The 23,865-nt window shown below is 31.2% G+C and overlaps 1 protein-coding gene across 2 annotated transcripts in view; it reads right to left on the reverse strand.

The window, feature by feature from the left end:
* LOC132743514 (semaphorin-5A-like) overlaps positions 1-14,473 on the reverse strand; it is a 32,948-nt gene extending 18,475 nt beyond the window's left edge. Inside the window, exons 1-4 of one of the 2 annotated variants that reach the window (XM_060732048.1) lie at positions 14,290-14,473; positions 3,730-3,888; positions 2,580-2,738; positions 513-667 (exon numbers count right to left, since the gene is read on the reverse strand). The gene's annotated coding sequence lies outside the window, so the exon portion shown is untranslated. Of the gene's footprint in view, positions 1-512; positions 668-2,579; positions 2,739-3,729; positions 3,889-5,036; positions 5,105-14,289 lie in introns of those variants that run through there. The other variant, XM_060732054.1, reaches the window with a different exon arrangement.
* Between the last annotated feature and the right edge of the window lie 9,392 nt (positions 14,474-23,865).

Genomic DNA, 23,865 nt, shown 5'->3' on the forward strand with positions numbered 1-23,865 from the left:
TTCTATTTTACCTTTTTGTTCTTGTAGAAATTGATGTTGTACATGTAAATGCATTATGAGGTGCAAGTGTTGAATTTATCACTCTGATATAAACATGACAAAACAATCTTCTCACTCAGTATGTTACAAAATGTATATCCCAAGGTAAGGAAAGGCATTCGTATTATTTCAGAAAAAATCATTCATTTTTATACACACTTATTATTTTGCAATATGAATAACCCGAAGTAAGGAAATGAATCTGTACATCATGTATATTTTCAGACAAAACTATCATCAAACAAATTTTAGACAAACTTAGTATGTTTCAAAACAAATATCCCAAAGAAGAGATATTCGAATCCCATTAAGAAGAAATAAAGAAAATGCTTCTTTGGAAAGAAAGAACGCTTGAATTTATAATCATAAATAGTTTAAGAGAGAAGACAACATTTTGAGTAACACCCAAAACAATGTTCTTATTTTATTGACAGTGTTTTGCATAATTTTCTCACACAAATAAAGCAATTTACCGTTGCAAGATTCGTCACAAAAAGCTGTTCATAGTCCTTCCCTTGCAAATTAAAGCAATCGTTTCCTTTAAATCCGCTTATACATTTTCTTTGGCGTAATTTTAAACATACATTTTGGTCTGTGTGACAGGTCCATCTGCCCCAAGGCGCCCACTCTGCAGACAAAATTGCTATATTTAATCATTCATACATATACACGCTCTTCCTTAAAGTTTACCAATTTTCGCAAAAAAAAATGGACCACGAATGATTTTATTTTGAAGGTTAAATTTTTATTTCTTTCGACATTTGATTATAATAATACTATATGATCAATAAATGATGAATTAGCCAGTCCTTTTGATTTGTTTTCATGTTGTACATATGGCGGTAATGACCGAGTGGTTAAAGTTGTAGACTTTGAACTACTTGCCCCTAACTGGTGGAGCGGGAAGTTGAATTCCCGTCAGGTACTGTTGATTCCTATCATGTGATGTAATGATCTATCTAGCTCATAAAACGCTGAAGTTGCAAAATGCCTTAAGCAAGTTTTGTCATTTTATTTGACTTTATTAAACCTATCAAACCTGTCGGTCAAAATCTTATTAAACTCAAATGTATAAATGACAGGCTAAGATTCACCTGTCATCCTTCACTCACTCTTTATAAAGGATATGATATATAACTTAAATCATTTAATTATTGACGGTTAATTAATAATGAATTAAGTAAATGAATTGTGAAAATACAAATGTTCAAACGACATAAAATGGAATACAACTTAAGTTAGCAGTGTGTGAAAAGGTGGGTTGGAGTTTAGGAAATGCATCAAGACATTTTGTAGAAAAAAATCATTTTCACTTAATCATATATGCATTTCTTACAGCTTGAATTTTGCCACATCAGATGATCTTGGATAATATATTTTAATGTATGCAATAGACTCTTGTTCAATGTTTTACCTCTATTGTGTAGCAAACATTTCTGGATCATCGAAAGAGGTGTGCAAGTGCTAGAACATTGTTGCAAGGGAATTGTTTAACATTAAATTGTTTCGAAACAAAAAAAACATTTTATGTCTGAACCGTTTCCGAACGAGAACTTTTAATAAAAAAATGCAAAATAATAATTTGGTTTAATACATAACTGTTTACATTGTAGAGCATTTATAACAATAAACGTTTTGTAAACTCTATCACTATGATATTATTCCGTTCATGTATGCAATAAATCAGTTTCTTTAAAAATTGTATTCTGGATATCCATTTATGAAATTGTTTTCAAAGTAAATGGATTTAACTATGTACGGAATAAATACAATTAAACAAAGTTTTGACAGCAAGTCCGTCAGAATAATAGGTTCATCTCTTTTTGTTACCAAAAAGGTAGCTAAAAGACATATCATACAGGGAAGGAGCTATTAATTTTCTATAAATGATATTAACGTGACATTAAAACACACACACATACACAGTATGTTACTAAATGTATAACCCAAGGTAAGGAAAACAGCCATAATTAAACTGTTTATTATACAATAATAAAGAAATAAGCATTTACTGACTTAACTGTTTTCAAACGAGAACTCAAAAAAACAAGAGATTTTATTTAAAATCTCGCTTTCAAAAATGCAGATCATAATTTGGTTAAACGAAACACCGAAACACGTAACTGTTCACATTCTAGCGCATATTTAAACAATATATATTGTTAACTCTATCAGTATGATATTATTCCGTTCATGTATGAAATAAATCAATTTCTATAAAATTTGTTTTATAATCAATAAATGGATTTTATTTTGTAAGGGATATATATGTTTTACAAAATGTTTCACAAGTTCATCAGGACATTGGGTTCATCTCCTTTGCTTACAACAAAAGGAAATACAAAGATATTCCAAGTAATGAAAGAGCTATTTATCATTTAAGACTAGTATAAACGTGACGTTAAATTTCATACGCATTTTCTTGTTGTGACAAAAAAAAAACACACAACAAAATAAAAATATAACAAAAATAAAAAAAGCATCAGCCTTCACTCAACCTTATTATGAATCGACATGATAATTCATAAACGAATTTATACCTGCAACACAAGGGCAGTTTGTAACAGTTACTTCACTTGATTTTGAGCAAGTGAAATCATCGGTTGAATTGCAAGTCCGACTTTTAAAGCAAAGATCTCCTTGTTGCTGACAACTCCAATCCGACCAACTGTCTCTATGTTCGCTAAATCTACCAGTATCTATAGAAAATGGTAATATATATGTAATCAATTAAACATAAACGCAACGTATTATTCTTTGTTTACGAAATGCAAATAAAAATAATTACATATTTAACCTGTGTTAAACGATCATAGACAAAACGTGTAAGGAAAAATCCCCAAACAGAGGTCCGAAGTGGTAGAACAGGCGTGCAAGGGTATGACGCTGCTCTCGCGCGTAAAGTTAAACACATGAAGAAAAAATAAACTTTGTATGTCACAATTGTTTCCTAGTGAGAACCTTAAAATCTCGTTTTCAAAAATGCAACCATTTTATTTGGTTAAACGGAACACTTTTAGACATAAGTGTTTACATTCAAGCGCATATGTTAACAATAAACATAGTGTTAACTCCTTAAATATGATATTATTCCGTTCATGAATGAAATAAAACAATATCGTTAAAGTTTGTCTCCAGGATACTTATTTATTGACACGTATGTTTTTACCTTAAATAGTTTTCATTTTGTATGCCGGGATAAATACGTTTCACCTAATTATTTCACAGCAAATCCAGCAGAACATTGGGTTCATCTTTTTTTTTCTTACAGTATAAGAAAACAAAAAGACATAACATGCAGGGGAGCTTTTAATCGTTAACGTTTCATTCGGATGTTTCATACGGATATTGGGCGTCTGTGACCGAGTGGTTAAGGTCTTTGACTTCAAACAAACCACTTGCGCCTCACCGCTGTTGGTTCGATTCCGACAGGGACTTTGGATTCTTTCATGTGAGGAAGCTATCAAGCTTACTTACGGAGAGTCGGTGGTTCTACTCAGGTGACCTGATGTCTTCCTTCACCAGTAAAGCCGGAACGTCGCTAAATGACCTATACTGTGTCGGTGTGACGTAAAACTAAAAAATCAAATCAAATCACACGGATGTATTTGTCAAGACAAAAAAAAAAGAAAAAAGGAAAAACAACGCTTTACCTTACTATCGATTGATTAATTGAAAACAAACTTATACCTGCAACACAAGGGCAGTTTGTAACAGTTACTTCACTTGTTTTTGAGCAATTGAAATCATCGGTTGAATTACATGTCCGACTTTTAAAGCAAAACTCTCCTTGTTGTTGACAGCTCCAATCCGACCATCCGTCTCTATGTTTGCCAATTGTACCAGTATCTATAATAGCAAATGGTAAAGTGGAAAAAAAATGGTAAAACATATATGTAAACAAGCAAAACAAAGTATTATTCTTTATTCACGAAATGCAAATAAAAATAAATAAAAATTGAAAATAATCAAAAACATAATTTAGCCTGTGTTAAACAATAAAGACAAAATGTGAAGAAAAATCCCTCAGCCAATCAACGAGCATGCTTTATGTTTATCTCCGATGGACAGTGTGGTAGCTAGACTAGAGTGCGGTTTACTAATAACCTGCCCTCTAGTTAACGCACTGTGCATATGGGTATACGAGTTTATTTTGACACAGTCTCCAAAATTTGATACAATGTTGTTTGTACACCGCAAATGACGTCACTTTGCATTATTATTACAAAAGTGTAAGAACAGGCTCTATCAAACCAGCCCTGCAACATTTTCAATTTGTCCGTTTTGGGCGTTCTATAGGTATTCCGTTTTTCTCTAATTTACCGTATTACACTTTTGCGCTTCGGTTTAAGTCGGAGAACAAGAAATCTCTTAGATTCTAATTTCGCGTAAAAGTATCCAAATTGAAATTCCTACCGGAACGTGTAATTGCCTCGGCGTTTATTTCTATTTATTCTATATTTTATTAATAAATTATAGAAAAAGGTAATTACGGCTATTTATCAATTATTGTATATTATTTATGAATCGGTCGGTCGAATGTTTTACATCTTTTACGATATCGCGCTAAGAATTCCATTTTGGAAAAAGTACTTTCGCGAAACTTCGTATTGGTGTTTCAAATGTCAATTTTAGATGGAGAACGAAAAAAAAAACCGGAAATAAAATCCTACCGATTCCATGCATGCATGAAAAATAACAGGTCATGGAATCTGATTAACCAAAAGCATGCAAACTAGAAACCAATAATTTTATTGTAATTCAATCTGACAAAAGTTTTCAAAATCAACACTTGTAAAGATGCTTGCGATACCATAGTGCTAGCCGTAAAAAGAATTACCAAATAATATTCATGAAATCATTAACATATATAAGACAGATTTTTGTCTTTTATTTCATTATTATAACTTTATTTGCACAGAGACATTTATAATGAACTTACATGTTAAACATTATCATATGTACATGTAACTACAAACAATAATAAGTAAATTTACCTAATAAGAAACAACATGTACTTTGTATTCCATAATTCCATAACAATAATAGGAACGCATTTGCTTTGATATAAGGCTTCATCCTAGTTTATCTACATGATAACATGAAAATATTATAACAAATATAAAAGACTAAAAAATCGTGTTCGTTTACCATATCAAGATTTATTAAGAGTAAAATTAAATTGTTATAATTATAATCTTACATTCAATACCTCAAAGAGGTGTAACATTGAGTGTCTCTTTATGTAAATATACAGGAAATAGAATACCATAAATGTTTCGGAACAATTTATTAATTTGCTAATTAATGTAAGGTTTAAACCTTTTGGCGATAATTTTGCGCATATGAAATTCGCTTTGAAGGAAATCATATATACTATTATTATAATATATATTTCTTTCATACTGGTATTTTCGAATATTTTTGACAGAACTTAATCAATGATCTTTGCAGAAAATATATATAGATTATTTTATAGGAGCATGATATGCTGGTAAATCAATTTTATTCAGCTTAAAAATATTTGTTCATACACAATTGTTTATCTTTTGTTTTCATCAATCGTTCATAAATTGTTTTTGTTATTATATCTCTATGTTGATTATTGGCATCACATGTTTCTATTTGTATCTTATTATACCGTATGCATATATACAAGTCTACTTATAAACGATATTGTATATAATAATACATTATACCTAAAGATCTGTGTTTGGTAAAATTAGAAAGTTTACGCTTGTAATTAGTGAAATCTTCAGGGGTGTTATCTATTTCAGACTTGTTTATAATGTTCATTATGTAATGATTCATGCATTTCAAAAAGTCTTCAAAATTTGAAAATATAATCACATATAATTTTCAGGTCATTACACTACCTATTACCCCTTAACGCGATTACTTGCTCGTTCATTTGCAGTTAAATTTATATTCTTGCTCTTCAGGCTATTTTCCATTGGTTTAAGAAAAACCTCTATACTTATACAATGACAAATACTCAACGGAATCGGACAAATTGGTAATAACAGTTGACTCAAAAATGGTGCTTGTAACGAAAAATCGTAGACTTTAAAAAAGCAAATGGTTTACACAAGACAATGCCGCATCTTATGACGAAAGGCTTTATCTTCAGAAAAAACAAATCGCTGAGCCAAAAAGCGACAAAGACACATGGGTCTCTCGAGGAAAAATCTTCTTTGGGAAAGAGATTTTAGTTTTATATTTCTTTAAATAAGAACATCCAATTCAATGGAACGTCCTATCTGAAATGGCATCAGACAGACAGTGGTATGAAGGTTAGCTCCAAACAGAGACATATACATACAGAGGTTCGCAGCTTCTGTTTTTCTATTTGCCGTTTTGCCAATTTTCACATGCCGTGTGAGTTTTAGAGACTCGCAGCAATACCTGTTAATCGACGCCAGTTTATACCAATAAAAAAAACGTGTTTTGGAAACATTTTTACTTTATTCGTTTTTAACAAATTCACTATAAAACTATCGTTATGTTGATTCTCCATCCAACCAGACAACTCGTCAGTCGTCAGGCAGTTAAATTATATAGGTTAGATTCAGTAAATTGAAAAAATGAATTATGTCAAATAAATAAATAAATAAATAAATAAATAAATATGTATCGAAACCTTAAAAATGACAAATACAAGTTAACTTAGGTTTACTTTAGCAGAGTATCTTTTTATAAGATACTTCTTGTTTTCTCTATTTCAGCTCAAATTGACAAACATCCAGGACAGGCTTCGTATATAACACATTTTAAAATGTCATTCAGGTGGCACTTTTTAGGTTCACAATTAACAGTTTGAAGTAGGAATAAGCAATAAACAACATCAAAAAAATCAACAGACATTTGCTTATCTATTAATAGATTATAATTCAAATATGTAAATGATTGTCGAATTCCAAACTTCAATTAAAAAAAAAACATTCCGAAAAACAAGGGAAATAAAACAGTTATGTTTAACATTGATCAACAAAATAATTTCCATTACATGCCATAGTGAACAATTTACAAAGAAAATACAAAACAGCACGATTGTCTTACTTGTAGCTACACGTTTATTACCCAACGTTTGATGATGGACCTTTTACAGTTACAGTTTTATTGAAATTGGGTGACGGCTTGTTCCGTTACTACACTGCAATAAAGTATGTCACTGGCTACCCTTGTTTAAATTCAAGACCATTTGGTCTTGTTATTGATACTGTTTGAGAGCAATTGACCTAGCATTGAATAGAAAAGGCGGGGCTAGCATTTTTGAACTTTATCTTATAGCTTCATAAAAGAGTAAACACATACCTAAATAGTTGTAATCTGATTGAGCGATTCATTCATTTAATGAAAAACACAAAGTATGAAGAGAACATTTAAAAGGTTTACATTATTTTGTTAGTTATCACAGTACCATGAAGTACCTTTATTTGTAATTTTTATTTAAGTAACATTTAACTCAATGTCAAGTAGAGCAGACTGGATTTTATATTTCTAAAGACTGACTGTTATTATGTTGAGTTACCAACGGCTAACATTGGAACATTGCTTATGATATAATAAGAAACTACCTTTCAACCAAGGAATTTGTGGCTCCAGTCCTGCTAGGTTCACGCAAAATCAAGCAAATTAAAAATATTCTTAATGTAATTGTATGTCCGTAAAACTATGTTTTCGGATTGTTCAATGTAAAATGAATGTATTAACGGTGAGCAAAACAATGCCATAAATTACATATGTATGTTTTTATATTTAAATCTAACATATAACACATTATTATTTTTTAATTGATTTATACAGATACATCAAACGCAAGAACTTCAATGGACACATTGTAAATAAATGCAGTTAAAGAATAATCAAGAAAGTTGAATACCGTTTTATTTACGTAAATAAACGGGAAAAAGTAGCGCAAATATAGGCCGGTCAGTAGAGAAAGCCATTGATCCTACTTGCTGTAAAATTTGTAACTAGGTTTTTATATTGACAATGAATGCTGAACATTGCATAAAAAGAGACTATGAGATAAATTTTGAAAAAAAAATAGCAGTTTATCAAATTAAAATTATCTGTAAAATAAAATACCGATTGTTTCCATTATAATTGTACTGTTGTTTAGGAAATCAATTCTGAGTGCATTGTTGTAGAATAATGCACGGTTTGAGTTCAAATGCGTAGTAATATAATCACGAAGGCCGATAGGCCTGAGTGATTAATTACAAAGCATTTGAACGGAAAACGTGCATTATTATACAATAATGCACGAAGAATTAATATCTATTTCCATTCTAACAATTCAAGAAAAAATATAATTATTATTATAAAGTTGGACTTTATGTTTGGCGGTTAAAATTGTTTACGCCTCAGAGTTTCCAATAGAAATGTTCTTTAAAGGCCGTTCCAGTGGGTTGAAAAAAACTGTCGTTAAATCTACCGTGTGTAGAAACTTTTTAAATAACGAATTTTGAAAATGTTGATAAAACTTTGTTTGTTAATTTTATTTCAGCCTATAATTTTCCAAGCGAAATACAAATAATTAAAAGTGAAATAAATGTAAAACTTAACTCGTCTGCGACGTTAAAATAGCGTACTTGATTTTGATTGTTTTGCACGTGCTGTTTGGCGCTACATTGTGACGTCACATAAACAACACTTTAAACGTCTGTACAGCGTTAACGACTGGATTAAAGATATAGGTGTTCGGATTTATTTTCTTAGTTAGACCATTTTCTATCATTCTAGATAGTTTTCTCAACAAAATTCGACAAAAAATTGTTTTTATTTATCAGATTTTTCAAACAAAATGGCGCCCTCAATGTGAAAATACACAGGGAGATAATAAGAACGGCGAGTGCATTGTTGCAGAATAATGCACGCTTCGAGCCTTCTTTGTTTATATAGAAAAAATTCCGATAGTGTTAGAATCATACATTTAGCTACAGAAATTAAAATAAATCAAACAAAATATCAAAAATAAGAATAATTAGTTAACTAACTAAATATCCACAACACGAAAAAAGTAAAAAATATTCATCAAAGATTCTACGATATATTTTTCTATTCAAAGAAATCACAGTTTAATGGTTTATGTTACAATCACCTACACAACTACCGTCCGTAAGAAATCGTCTTACCAAAATAGACCATGTATGCAACAGAACGAGCATTTTTTTCCTTGATTAGAACTTTATGATGCTGTGAAATGAACCTCCGACCTAATGCAATAACTAAAGCGCAACAGAATCATATATCAAGTGTTGTAAAAAGAAGGCTCTAAAAATAATGTTTTATAAAGAATGTAAAAGATTAAACTTCAAATACTCTAAGAACAAATTCTTTAATTGTTGCTTTCTGGACAAGGACACTTCTTATAAATGTCCATATAATTAAGTAAAGGGTTAACATAAACCTTAAAGTCCAAAAGACAACAAAAGACAAAAAAGAAAACACAAAAAGCAACAACAAAAAAATATGCGGGAATGCGTTTATATTCGTAGTTGTTGAACTTAGAAATTGCAGATCCGTTTTGAAAGAGTTGTTTTTTTTATATTATACACTTATTCTGTGAAATCGCTTTTTATAACTTATTCTTTTAATCATGTTGAGATTAAAAAAATCTATACACATTCTAATTTGAAGAAGACGACAATTTTACAAGAAATTTAAGTTAATCTGGCAGTAACAAATATTGATAATGGTATGATATGAAAATGAAACAACTTTACAAATATCTTAAACAAATATAATTTATGGTTGGGAAGTACAAGTCGTTTCCATCTTTTATAACTTTCGTAATGAGTTAAACATAAACACTGACAACAAAGTATACATACAACATTGATATATTGGGCATGCCCAGTTTAAATTGTGTGTAGAATTGTAACACGATTGTGTTAAACTTTTCTTTGCTTTGAGAATCATTTTCAAAATATTTTTGTATCTTACTGTTTAATATGTCACCTTTGCCTGTTTACTTGTTAAAATGAGTAATGAGTTAAGATTGTCTGGTCAATCTTTACTCTGTTTTAGTTTGCTACAGGCAGGTGACCTGTCGCCTTTTTCTCGTATGAAGAAGAAATAAAATGCTGGGAGATTTAGGTAGCGCAAGAAAAGAAGACAAGTAAAAAAGAGCACAGTCAATATTAAATAAGCTAACAAACCATCTCACACCATCTTTAAAAGAGAAGTACACTTCAGCAGGGTATAAATGTATCAGTAATATTTGAATACTGATTCAGCAAAACATTTGAGTAAAACACATTTCTGTTTTACCATTTACCATTCATAAATATTTTATTTCCATTACATATTGAATTCAAACCATGTCATCGGAAACAACGACCATGGTCTAATTATAGATATCCCTGTTTTTTGTGTAGAAATTGTTAGAAACCAGACATTCGTGCGTTTAATGAATGACAGTTAATTGGCCAGCAGGTCACTCATTTAAAGATGGCGAAAGCGATTCAAAGACAGAAAGGGACAAGGAAGAAAGCGAAAAAGTGCCGTGACGATAGTAGCGTCAATTGCAAAAGCGCTTATGAGAATATTTTTCATTTGATATTTTTTTCACAAGTGAAAATAATCATATTGTTTAAAAATTGATATTATACCGAGAAATTACTCGAAAAAAGACAGGGAGAGGAAAGTGGCCGACTCTCTTTTTGAAAAATAGACCTAGAAAGTGAACCCTGTCTGTCTCGCTTCATCACTACAAACAAAAATGTGTATGCTTAAAAAATCTGGAAATCGGGAAAGTTTTTTGAAAAAAATAAACAACAAATAAAACAACAATGACGCCGTTTTTCATCATTTGTTTATTTAATTAATTTGCAATGTCATAAATGTCATTTATTGTATTGTTAGAATGCGCCTGGTAACATACCTCTTACTTTTTTCACAGAATTGTTATTTTCAATGTATATATAAAGGAAATATTTGATATTGTATCTTGTAAGATCGTGTATGTAAATTAAACGATGTGAACATTAAAGTAACAGACAGCTCATTTTTATGAAGATGATAGAATTATGAGAAATCTTATGCTTATGCATTATAATTTTTTGGGAAAAATACGTATCAATACAGAACGCGGAATGTATTTCATATACATATAATATAATTACAGTACAGAATGGAAATATTTATTTTTTCAAAATGTATTTTTTTTTCAAAATGTATTTTTTAAGATCATTACATTACTAATATATAATATGGTAACGATCTAAAAATTAATGACAAAAAAAATAAAAACGATAAATAATAAATAGAAAATATAAAATGAAATTTTATCTAGACTGATTTTTGTACACCGCGCAGATCACAAAATGTCGCTTGGTAATTAACACACACACACGCACGCACGCACGCTATTGTTATCATACACACCTGTCATGAGGGTTTTATTATCTCAATTGTAAGGAATTTTGTGACTGCTCTCAACTCAATATTCTGACATTCAATTCATGCCTATGGGTTATAGTCTTCAAACAACAACTAAAACCAAATGTGCACGTGTTGAATGAACGGTTGTTATCATTCAAATGACAAAGGATTGCACTGCACCAAAATGAAGATAAAATATGTATAAAAAATAGCTCTTCGGACTATTTGAGCTCCTTTCTTCCGAATCTAATAATTAAAGGATATTGATGACCGAGTTTATTGAGCATGTTGAATAAAAAAAAAGATGATGCGCGTCTATAAGCTGACGGCACCGCTTTGAAGATATGTTGCTGGTCTTATACGATTACCTCTAATTGTTTAAATTATTATAGCTTAAAGTAATTATAAATTGTTTACCTGTTTTAAAGCAGCATATTCCTAACAATACCAGACACAGATATGATACCGAATAGAAATTCATCTGGCCACAAATCAGAATCTTTCTTTTTACTCCTAAATCCCGATTTTAATGTTCCAAATACGAGTTATAATTGTGACACAATTTCTTATGTAATCATTATATAATCTTATGTATTAGAAGTACGCATGGTGATTACTTTTAGTTAAAAAAGTGCACTAGAAGATTAGTACACATTGAGTGCATTTCGAGTTAAGATGTAGTGCACAAGCAGTACACACTGTGTGCATTTGTAGTTTAGATCTAATGTTTTAGACTTGCGCAAGGATATTTTCTCAACTCAACAGTGCATTATGTTAAAAAACGATAGTTCCGGGTCGCTCGTATACTGCTCCAGTCATATTTTGAGTGTCAATATCATTTACACATAAACAGGACAAAATCCTTTTTATGAGAGTATATTTTGTATTACTTTAACCACAGGAACATTATTTTAAAACAATGTCGGACGGGAGCAAAATCTCGTTTTGAAATACGTTATAAATTGAAATATATACTTTAATTAAGAACTAACAAATAATTTTCACCAAATAATTAATACATATGAGACAGTAAACAACTTCAATTCGAATTCAGATTTGCTACTATAAAATTATTATTTAGTTACCTTTAATGAACTAATACAGATTGCTTTAACAATCAAATAACAAGAACCGGTTGAACCGGGTGATGCTCCCCGAGAAGGTTCTGGACACGGGAAAGTATAAAAAAATAAACAAAGGGCAAAAACTCCAAAATTAGGCAAGGCGGAGATATGTTTTTTTGCACTGCACTTCTATCAATGAGATCTATCTATCTATAAAGTTTCCTGATGATATCCCTTATAGTTTCAGGGTACTGTCCCGGGTAAAATTCAAAGTGTAAAAATGAACAAAGGGCAATCACTTCCAAAATTAGACCAGGCTTGTTTAGGTTCTTTAAGCATTGCAGTTCTATTCAATGAATACTAGCTACCTACAAAGTTTCATGTTGATATCTTTAATAGTTTTAAAAGTTTATGTCCCGGACAAAAGTCAAAAAGTAAAATGATGAACAAAGGGCAATATAACTTTAAAATAAGGCAAGGGCAGAGTAATGATTCTCAAACAACTGCACTTCTACCCAATATAAGACCTATCTATCTATAAAAGTTTCATGTTGATATCTCTTATAATTTTAGAGTAATGTCCCGGACAAAGTTCAAAGTGTCAAAATGAACAAAGGGCAATAACTCCAAAAATAGGCAAGACAGTGTTACAGTTCTTTTGCACTGCAAACCTACTTCATGAGATCTATCTAACTACAAAGTTTCATGTTGATACCTCTTATAGTTTTAAAGTTATGTCCTGGACAAAGTTCAAAGTATGAAAATAAACAAAGGGGAATAATTAAAAAAATAGGCATGGCAGAGTTACGGATCTTGTGCACTGCACACCTACTCAATGAGATCTATCTACCTACAAAGTTTCATGTTGATATCTCTTATAGTTTAAGAGTTATGTCCTGAACAAAGTTTAAAGTTTAAAAATAAACAAAGAAGAAAAATTCAAAAATTAGGCAAGGCAGAGTTACGGTTCTTATGCAATGCACACCTACTCAATGAGATCTATCTACCTACAAAGTTTCATGTTGATACCACTTATAGTTTTAGAGTTATATCCCAGACAAAGTTCAAAGTGTAAAATAAACAAAGGGGGATAATTAAAAAAAATAGGCAAGGGAAAGTTACGGTTCTTGTGCACTGCACACCTACTCAATGAGATCTATCTACCTACAAAGTTTCTCTTATACATTTAGAGTTATGTCCCGGACAAAGTTCAAAGATTAAAAATAAACAAAGGAGGATAATTCAAAAATTAGGCAAGGCAGAGTTACGGTTCTTGTACACTGCACACCTACCAATGAGATATATCTACCTACAAAGTTTCATGTTGATACCTCTTATACTTTTAGAGTTATTTCCCGGACAATGTTCAAAGTGTAAAATAAACAAAGGGAGATAATTCAAAAATTAGGCAAGGCAGAGTTAGGGTTCTTGTGCACTGCACACCTACTTAATGAGATCTATCTACCTACAAAGTTTCATGTTGATACCTCTTATACTTTTAGAGTAATGTCCCGGACAAAGTTCAAAGTGTAAAAATAAACAAAGGGGAATAATTCAAAAATTAGGCAACAAAGAGTTACGGTTCTTGTGCACTGCACACCTACTCAATGAGATCTATCTACCTACAAAGTTTCATGTTGATACCTCTTGTTGTTTCAAAGTTATGTCCGGACAAGAAAAGCGGACGGACGGACGGAAAGACGGACGGACGGACGGATGGACGGACGGACGAACAAGGCGGCGACTATATGCTCCCCCGAAATTTTTCGGGGAGCATAATAAAAATTAAATTTACCTAATAAAAAACAGCATGCACTTTGTATTCCTAACAGTATAAGGAACAAATTTGATTTTAAATTGGAATTCATCTGGTCCAACTTCTAAAGCTATCAATTTTGTCTAAATCCTGTATGCGTGTTCAAGTTCAAAATGAAAAGAAAAGTGACTAGGTATCGCGTGAAAACATCATATGGCCCGTACAATTTTGTAAATTAAGTCATTCATTTATTATCTTAACATCTAAAATGAGCGGCGCTAAAGTGTCCTAGTTGTTCTACATCATTAAACGAAAATATGATAACAAGAGAGGTTTTACGCACGTGTAAAATGTCTGCGAAGGTATGGTCAAATGTGCAAGGTATACTTTTAGAATAGCCAAAAAATGAAACGAAGACGAATGTCTTTTTACATCTGCGCAGTTGTTGAAATTAAACGGGAAGCATAACGACAAGAACATTTCATTTCGTCGTAGTAGTATTGAACACGTTTTATACTGTGACATGATGTGTTACCTTTAGTCAATTACGAATTGTTCCATAAATCCGACACTATGTATCTTATTTATATATAGACAGGTCTAACACGCTCGTAATGGTTTTTCTTCATGCCTTAGACATTATTAATGTTATCCCAATTAAGCGATATCTAAACTTTTAATAATGGCCAACAATGAAAATCAAATTTGAGCGTAAACATAGTAAACATGTATAAGTCATAAATGGAATTCGACACGTTACAGCACTATCCAAATCATCTGAAAAGACAAAATACAAAACTTTATAAATTAATATATACTTTTACATTTTTTCAAAACAAAGTAAACAAATGGATATATTGTATTACAATCTAAGCAACACAAGTGTGTTTTGTTTCATGCGAAACAGTTCCTCTTTAGGTTTACCTTTGCTATTTATAGATGAAACGTGTTAACGAATGATAAACTCTTAGCCGGGTTTCACGATATTAAATCTCCGTAAACTACAGATAGTTGCACTGTACGGAGATAAGAAAAACATTGTCTTTTCATTAAACAAACGTTTTGAAACATAGATGGTCCTGAAGTGTAAAGTTGATGACTGTGAATGTTTTTTTTTATACTTTTGTTTTTATTGACGACTTAGAACTTAATCGTGGTATTCCGCAGTAAATCATACGTATTATACAAAGTTCTAAAAGACTAGGCTGCTTTGCAGCCTAATAAATAGAAAAGGGCTAATTAAAAAATTATTAACAAAAAATTATAATGTTTCCATAATCTTATGATCAATTCTCGAAAGAGAGTTATAACACTTAATGTCTCTTTTAGTTAATATTCATGAAATAGAATAAATGTTTCTGAACATTATTTAGCTTTTTAAAGTAAAATTTAAACCGTTCAGTGATATTTTTGCGCATGCGTCATTCTCTTTTTAAGAAATATATGTATATTTTTATTATAAAATATTTCTTTCATACCGGTATTTTGGAATATCTTTTTTTCCAAAATTTAAACAATGATCATTGCAGCAGATACATATATTATATTATATTATATTGAAGGAGCATGATATTTTATAATAGGAGCATGATATTATATTATAGGAGCATGATATGATAGTAAATTAATTTTATTCAGCTTTAAAAATGTTAGTTCATACACAATTGTTTATCTTTTGTTTGCATCAATCGTCCATAAATTGTTGTCGTTATAATATCTCTGAAAAATCTAATTTGAAACAGTGTTGATTATTGGAATCACATGTTTCTATTAATATATTATTATGTACAAGTATACTTATTAACTATATTTTATGAAAGAATCATATGTGTTTAGTGTAATAGAAATTTTGCACTGGTTATTGGTAAAATCTTCAGGGATGTTATCTCTTTCAAACTTGTTTAAAATGTTCATTATGTAATGATTTATGCATTTCAAAAGGTATTCAATATTTCGAAATCATAATTTGTAAATATAATTACATATAATTGTCAGGTCATTACACTACCTTTTGTCCCTAAACGTGATTACTTGCTCGTTCTTTTGCAGTAAAATTTATATTCTTGCTGAAAATTGCAGGCGACATATTTTAATATTCTCTTTTTGGTTATACCAACTGATCGAAACTTACCTTTTTGACACAAAGTTATGTACGTTAACCCCCTAAAGCGTAGCAGTATATCATGTACATGTATGAATGGTTGTTTAAAGGTTTACAAAGGAGCTAAAAGATGAAAGAAACAATGCCACGCGAACCTTAATTGGCTGATTCCCATTAGTTAAAAAATAACCTCTATACCTCTGACCTCTAAACAATGACAAATTTGCAACGGCATCCCACAAATGGGTGATAACAGTTAACTCTAGAAAATGGTTCTTTTTTACGATGATAGACTTTATCTACAGAAAGAACAAAGGACACACAGGCCTCTCGCGGAAATTGTCTTTGGGAAAGAAATTTTAGTTTTATATTACTTTGAATAAGAACCTCCAAATCAACTTAATGACTTATCTGTAATGGCATCAGACAAATAGTGGTAAAATGGAGAAATACAGAATCTCTAAAAAAAGCCCAACACGACAAATTGAAAATGTTGACTCGGTTTTGTTTGAGCCGGTTCATGGACGAAACTAGAAAGTGCAAGTTACCGTCCACTCCTTCTAGCACCGGCTTAAGGTCAGACGGTTAGCTCCAAGCAGAGACATATACATACAGAAGTTCGTAGCTTCTTGTTTTCCTATTTGCCGTTTTTGCGATTTTTCACATGCCGTGGGAGTTTCAGAGACTCGCAGCAATACCTGTTAATCGACGCCACATTCTACCGATCAATAAGAAACGTGTATTTTGAAAATATTTTTACTTTATTTGTTTTTAACAAATTCACCTAAACTTTCGTCATGTTGTTTCTCCATCCAACCAGACCACTCGTCAGTCGTCAGTCAGTTAGGTTAATATATAGGTTAGAATCAGTAAATTGAAACGATTAATTATGTCAAATAAATAAATAGATAAGTAAATAAATAAATAAATAAATAATTATCTATCGAAACCTTAAAAATGACAAATACAAGTTAACTTAGGTTTACTTGCGGCAGAGCATCTTTTTTAAAAGATTCTCTTGTTTCCTCTATTTCAAAAAAAACCAAAAAAAAAAAAAAAAAAAAAAAAAAAAAACCAGACAATTTGCTTATCTAAACATTATACTTTCAAACATGGAAATGATTGGCGAAATTGCAAACTTCAATTAAAATAACCATTACGAAAAAATACCGGAAATAAAACAATTATGTTTTACATAGATCAAAAAAATGAGATTCATTACATGCCATAGCAAACAGTTAACAAAGACCATACAAAACAACACGATTGTCTTACTTGTAGCTACACTTTTATTACTCAACTTTTGATGATGGACCTTTCAGGTTTTACAGTTTAATTGAAATTGGGTGACGGCTTGTTCCGTCGCTACACTGGAATAACGTATGGCACAGCCTACCCTTGTCTAAACTCAAGACCATTTGGTGCTATTAGTGATAATTGACCTAGCCCTTGGAAAAGAAAAGGTTGGGGGTAAACTTTTTTTTTTTTCTAATTTCTTCAAAAAAAAACCATACAAAAAATATCCTTAAAAAATGAAAAAGATGATTATTTAATTTTTATGGGAAAACTTTCAAAAGTTTTCATTATTTTTTATTTATCCCCAGTTCCCTGAAGAAACCTTTATTTGCGTTTTAAATTTTAAATACTTTTTGCTTTATTGTAAGTAGAGCGGAAAGGGGCTTAAAATTTTTTTGGGGACTGACTCCCATAATTTTTGATTGACCAAAAGGGGTAATATTGGGAAAAATTTTTTTGAAAAAAAATAAGAAAACTGCCTTTCAAACCGGGCGGATTTTTTGGTCCATTCCCAAGGTTCACGTGGGGCCCCAAACCCTTTTTCCCAAAAAAAGAAAAAATTAAAAATATTCCCGATTTTATTGATGTTTTAAAAAGTAAAAAAGTTAAAAATATGTTTTAGGGTTTTCAATGTAAAATGAAAGGAATAAATTCCCCTAAATTATTAACGGTGACCAAAACAATGCCATAAGATTACATATGTAAAGTTTTTTATAATTTAAATTTAACTTATAACATAATTATAATTATTATTTTAATTGATTTATCATGTAAAAGTAATCAGACACAATCAAACGCAAGAACTTTCAATGGAGCCACATTGTAAATAAATGCAGGTTAAAGGGATAAATGAATCAAGAAAAGTTTGAATACCATTTTACTTACGTAAATAAAAGGGAACACAAAGTAGCGCGCGCCAATATAGACCGTCTGTGGAGAAAGCCATTGAATCCTACTTGCCCTGTAAAAATTTGTAACTAAGGTTTCTGTATTGACACGGAATGCTAATCAATGCATAAAAATAGAATATGATAAAAAATTGAAATAAAAATAAGCAATTAATCAAATTAAAATTATCTGTTAAATAAAATATCGAATTGTTTCCCTTATTATTGTACTGTTGTTTATACATTTAGCTCCAGAAATTAAAAAAACAAACAAACAAAAATCAATACATAAGAATAATCAGTTAACTAACTAAATATCCACAATATGAAAAAAATCATCAAATGTTCTACGATATATTGTTCAATTTAAAAAAAATCACCGTTGAGTGGTTTATGATACATTTAGCTAGACCAGTACAGTCCGTAAGAAATCGCCTTACCAAAAAGGGACCATGTGGACCAATTTAAATTGTGTGTAGAATTGTAACATGATATTTTATTTTTTTCTTTGCTTTGACACTCATTTTCAAAATAGTTTTATATCTTACTGTTTTAATATATCACTTTTGTTTACTTGTTAAAATGAGTCATGAGTTAAGATTTACTGCTAAATCTTTACTCTGTTTTGGTTTGCTATAGGGAGGAGCCCTGTCGCCTTGTCCTTGTATGCGATCGTGTGCACGATGTTTTGTATTTCTTTTAATAATTCATTGTGTTCTGTATTAGAAACTTTTTTGCTGAGAACTAATCCAATAAGAAAAAACAGGAGCATAAATTGCAAGAGTTACTTCATTTTTGTTTCAGTCTGCACCTGAAAAAGAAACATTTGATAAATTAGAAATACAGACTAGTATTAAAGTCAATAAAGGATAAGAGTAGCGGACGTTTTGGCTTTGAGAGCAACGTACACTAAATGTAGCTCTAACGCCAGATATACTGCAAAGGTAACAAGTGACACATCGAGCACAAACAAACACAAACAAGTGTTTAGACAGGAAAGACACTAAGGTGTTGAATTGGTTTAACGAATTTGGTATCATTAATTGAAAAACATATAAAATAACAAGATACAAAAAATAAATAAATGCTGGGTGTTTTAGGTATGCAAGGAGGAAAAGAAAGTAAAAAAGCAAGTCAATTATAATAAGAACAAACCATTTCAACCATATCTTTTTAAAAGAGAATACACTTAAGCAGGGTATAAATTCAGTAAATTTGAGATACTGGGATATCAAAACATTTCAGTAACACACATTTCTGTTTTACCATTCATAAATATTTTATTTTCATTACACATTGCATTCCAACCATGTCATCTTAATCAACGACCATGGTCCAATTATAGATATTTTTTTCCTTTGTTGTTTTTCGTCTTCGGTCAGTATCTCCCCCTTTGCCCTTGTTCTTCTTTCTTAAATTTACCCAATATCATATAACATTTTTTGCATAGATGCTTTCCTCGAGATCGACCCAGACATCTCTTTTTTGTCGTGTATTGGTGAGAAACGTTGGTTTAAAAGGAAAGTGTAAGTAAGCTGAACGTTTGAGTAAAACTATCTACATTGTAGTTGATAAGCCTAACCTAGATTTACCTATATTTCAGGTAAAGCCGAAAGATAGTGATGATGCACCAAAGTTACTTCACCGTAATATGCTACTCCCATGCATGGGTCTCCAGCTACAGGCATCTAGTATTTCCATTTAACCCTGTATTTCAGACATTCCATCAGTCGTATCCGCCAAATCCGATAAGTATGTAATTCCTGCAAGACGGCCACGAAGAACTTCTAGAGTAAGAGATAAGCCACGCTGAACGACTGATGATTAGAATTTGAGTAGGAAACGGTAGTACAGATTCTCAGACAGATGTCAAATTTGATTTCGTAATTTTTTGTAAATTGTTTTATAAAAGATGAGAACAATAAATTGTTTCAGTTGAGTTTTGCATAATCTTTATTTCAAATTGTCAGTTGATGGTTTACTGTTGTTTGAGATTAGTGTTTATTCATATGAATGCATGGTTTCGTAATATATATATATGTAAGAATGGTAACATTACGACATAATTGTTGTGCTTGTGGTTTTCAGTTTTAACTTTTCGGCATTATCTAGTTGGGTCGTTCCAATATTCCTATTTGAATAATGTTGAATCACCCTTTGGATATATATGCTGCCTGCTTTTAAACTATGTCTTTTGACGTCTTATCTATGATATACATGCTTCATAACATCTGTCCTTCTTTCAAAATTCCATTTTATTTCGTTCCGCCCATTGTTTTCTCGTTTAAGGCACACGGTTTTTATTACTTGGGGACCATACGCCGCTTTTCATTGTTCCATGATAACCGCCATATGTACACATCTGCGGATGTTTTTAAATTCAAAATTTTACCATTTCATGTATAAATGTTAAATTCTGCTTGAGCCGGTGCTTAGGGATGTGGACGGTAGTTTGCACTTGACAGTACCGTCCATGAACAGGCTCAATCCGAGCCTGCAATTTTTTTTCAATTTTGTCGTGTTGGGCTTTCTTGTTTTCTCTATTGTATTTTACCGATTTATAAAATTTCTTCAAAGAGATTTGACAAATTTTATTTACTCTGAAAGAGTTACTTGAAATATTGTGTAATGTGAAAACGTAACACAAGTTTTACAGTTTTGTTGATGAGTCAGTGTACTTACGTGCATTGCTCAATATCCCCAAAGAACGCGTTCACCATTCCCAACAGTGCTTCGGGCATTTTTCTGATTGTTAATGCCTTACAGCATTTTCAAGCAGTATGCATTACCTTTACTGGTAATTTCACTGTTAGGGCAGAAGAACTTTAACGAGTCCCATGTCTTTAGTATTAGTCTACTGTAGTTAGAGACTATGATTTTTTGATATATATGCAGTTATCAGTAATTTTTGTTTAAGAGTTGAAAATGTCGGTACGCCATTTTATCCTTGGCGGGGAAGTATGTCACAGAGTCATTTTGTCCTTGCTAGAATACTCTTTAATTCATACCCATATTCTATATCATTCCCATATCGTCTCTTTTTTTCAATCATTCATATCATTATTTAACTTCATTTTAATAACTTCATTTGCCCTGTAACACGTTGACTGGCCTCATTCACTTCATTTTTGAATTCGGTCACGCTAACCTTTACGCATGCGCACAAGAAATGATAACTTATAGCGAGAACTGTTCTTTTCTCATTGAATCCGTATTTCTATCATATTGTGTGCCAACAATATATTGACAGGTATGTTTGATGTTATCAAAAATTTGTAAACATGAATTACTATAATTACTACGCTAATTACTTTAAATTACAACTTCATAAGACTCTTATAAAGCGATTTAATAATTTAAGTACAGTCTCAACTGTTAAATCTAAAATATCGAACGTAAAGTCATTCTTAATTGACCGTATTGATCAATTTTCTGTTGATCACACATAAAGGAACACACATTGCTTTATCAATCAATTGAACTTTATTTACCATTTAATAAAGTATTATTAAAGGATAATGCCTTGCAGACATCATAGTCAAATTATACAACATAATTGAAGTTAACTTTTCCATTCTGCAGCGAAAATGTCAATACCCATTTTAAAGTAATGAATAATCTTTTCAGCTATTACCCATGACATTTTGAAATTATAAAGCAAAACAATTAAAAATACGGACAGTTGACGTTGAATTTAGATAATGGTCATTCTTTATGCGGATCGACTGGTATAAAAACTTACTTTGTTCACCTACGCTTATAATTATGTCTTTAAGATATAATGATAAAGTTATGAATGTATCTATATGTACAAATTCATATCTTAAATTTGCCAAGTAATACATAAAATGCGATTTCTTTCGTGATAAATAGTTCAGCTTTTTACAATTGGTCCGAAGTTATGTTGTACTCTGCTGTTTGTACATTAATTATCGATCGCCCACAAGCAAGGTTACAAATATGATAGACAATGTCCCAAATAATATGTAAAATAGACAAACTACCAGAAAGTACGCAGAAGGGCATCAAGAAATTGCTGTTTGACCTTAATGTACACTCATTAAGACATTGCTATTAAAACTAATTTTATAGATATTGGAATATTAAAGTTGGAAAATGAATATCGTAAATGATAATGCTTCGTGTTTGTTCACATAATTATAACCGTTGTGTCTTAGTACAATGTTTGCAGAGATAATGTTTTTATTTCAAACGTTTTACTGCGAATGTATTAACATGCAAATATGCCTCTGTTTTGTACATTTAAAATTCCCCATTTCACAAAGCGATATTGCAAAGTGGTCTTTCTTCGCGTCTGAAACCGTTAAAATTATAAACCATCCGCCTTCTTCACCTGCTTTGAGTCCCTGTGACTTTTAATTGTTTCACAGGCTTTAGTAAATACTTTTAATAGGGAGTTTTCTTGACAAAGTCATTTATCAGGGTCTACGACAGATAAGAATATATTTACAGCTTTTCAAAGATACAGTTTGAACAGGAAATTCGGTATGACACAGAAAACATTCTTTTATCAAATGAAGCATTTACAAACTTTCAAACCATTTACAGAACGTATTGAATGAATCTCATAACTCCAGAATTATTAATCGAGTAGAATATTCAACTGCTTTTCCATGGTTAAACTACTAACTAAAAAATGAGAAGATTTAGAATAAAATTGTCGAGTAAAAACAACAACAAAAAACATGCATTTTATTCTGTTGGCTTTTACGTCTAACAAACGCTTTAAAGGACACATGGTATGTCTGGCCCTAGTGAAGGACGACCTCAAGTGCTGCTCTTTGTATTAATTAAGACATGAAAGGGCTTCCAAAATTATCACCAGCGTTCTATTAAGTACATCATTAGCTAAATATTCAGTTGTTATATCTTATGGTCCCTTTCAGTCATTGATTCCAGCACTTTTCAATGTTGAGAATTGACTACCGCTCCATCAAGTGCTAGGGGGCGTGAGTGACGTTTCATTTTTATTATAAATCAAATACAGGCTCAATCAAACCGGGTCAGAAATTTTCATGTAATTTTGCTAATTTGAATGCTTCCGAGGGATTGCTTTCATTCCAGATATTTAGGATATCCCTCTAAAACTGCATTAATTTGAAGTACTCGAAAACAATAAATAAGAACAAAGAACAAAGTCAAGCGGACAAGTATGTAATAAAACAAATTATAATGGTATATCTTAAAAGGAAACGAATCAAACATTTTAATGAGAATGTAAAGAAAAGCAAAATATAGATTAGATGTATGTGCTATCGAGTTGTTGGGACAATATGGGAGGGCAACACAATCGAATTATGATAAATTGAC

Source organism: Ruditapes philippinarum, unplaced genomic scaffold, assembly GCF_026571515.1.
Source record: "Ruditapes philippinarum isolate M1 unplaced genomic scaffold, ASM2657151v2 ctg3926_1_1_1_1, whole genome shotgun sequence".
Classification (NCBI taxonomy): domain Eukaryota; kingdom Metazoa; phylum Mollusca; class Bivalvia; order Venerida; family Veneridae; genus Ruditapes; species Ruditapes philippinarum.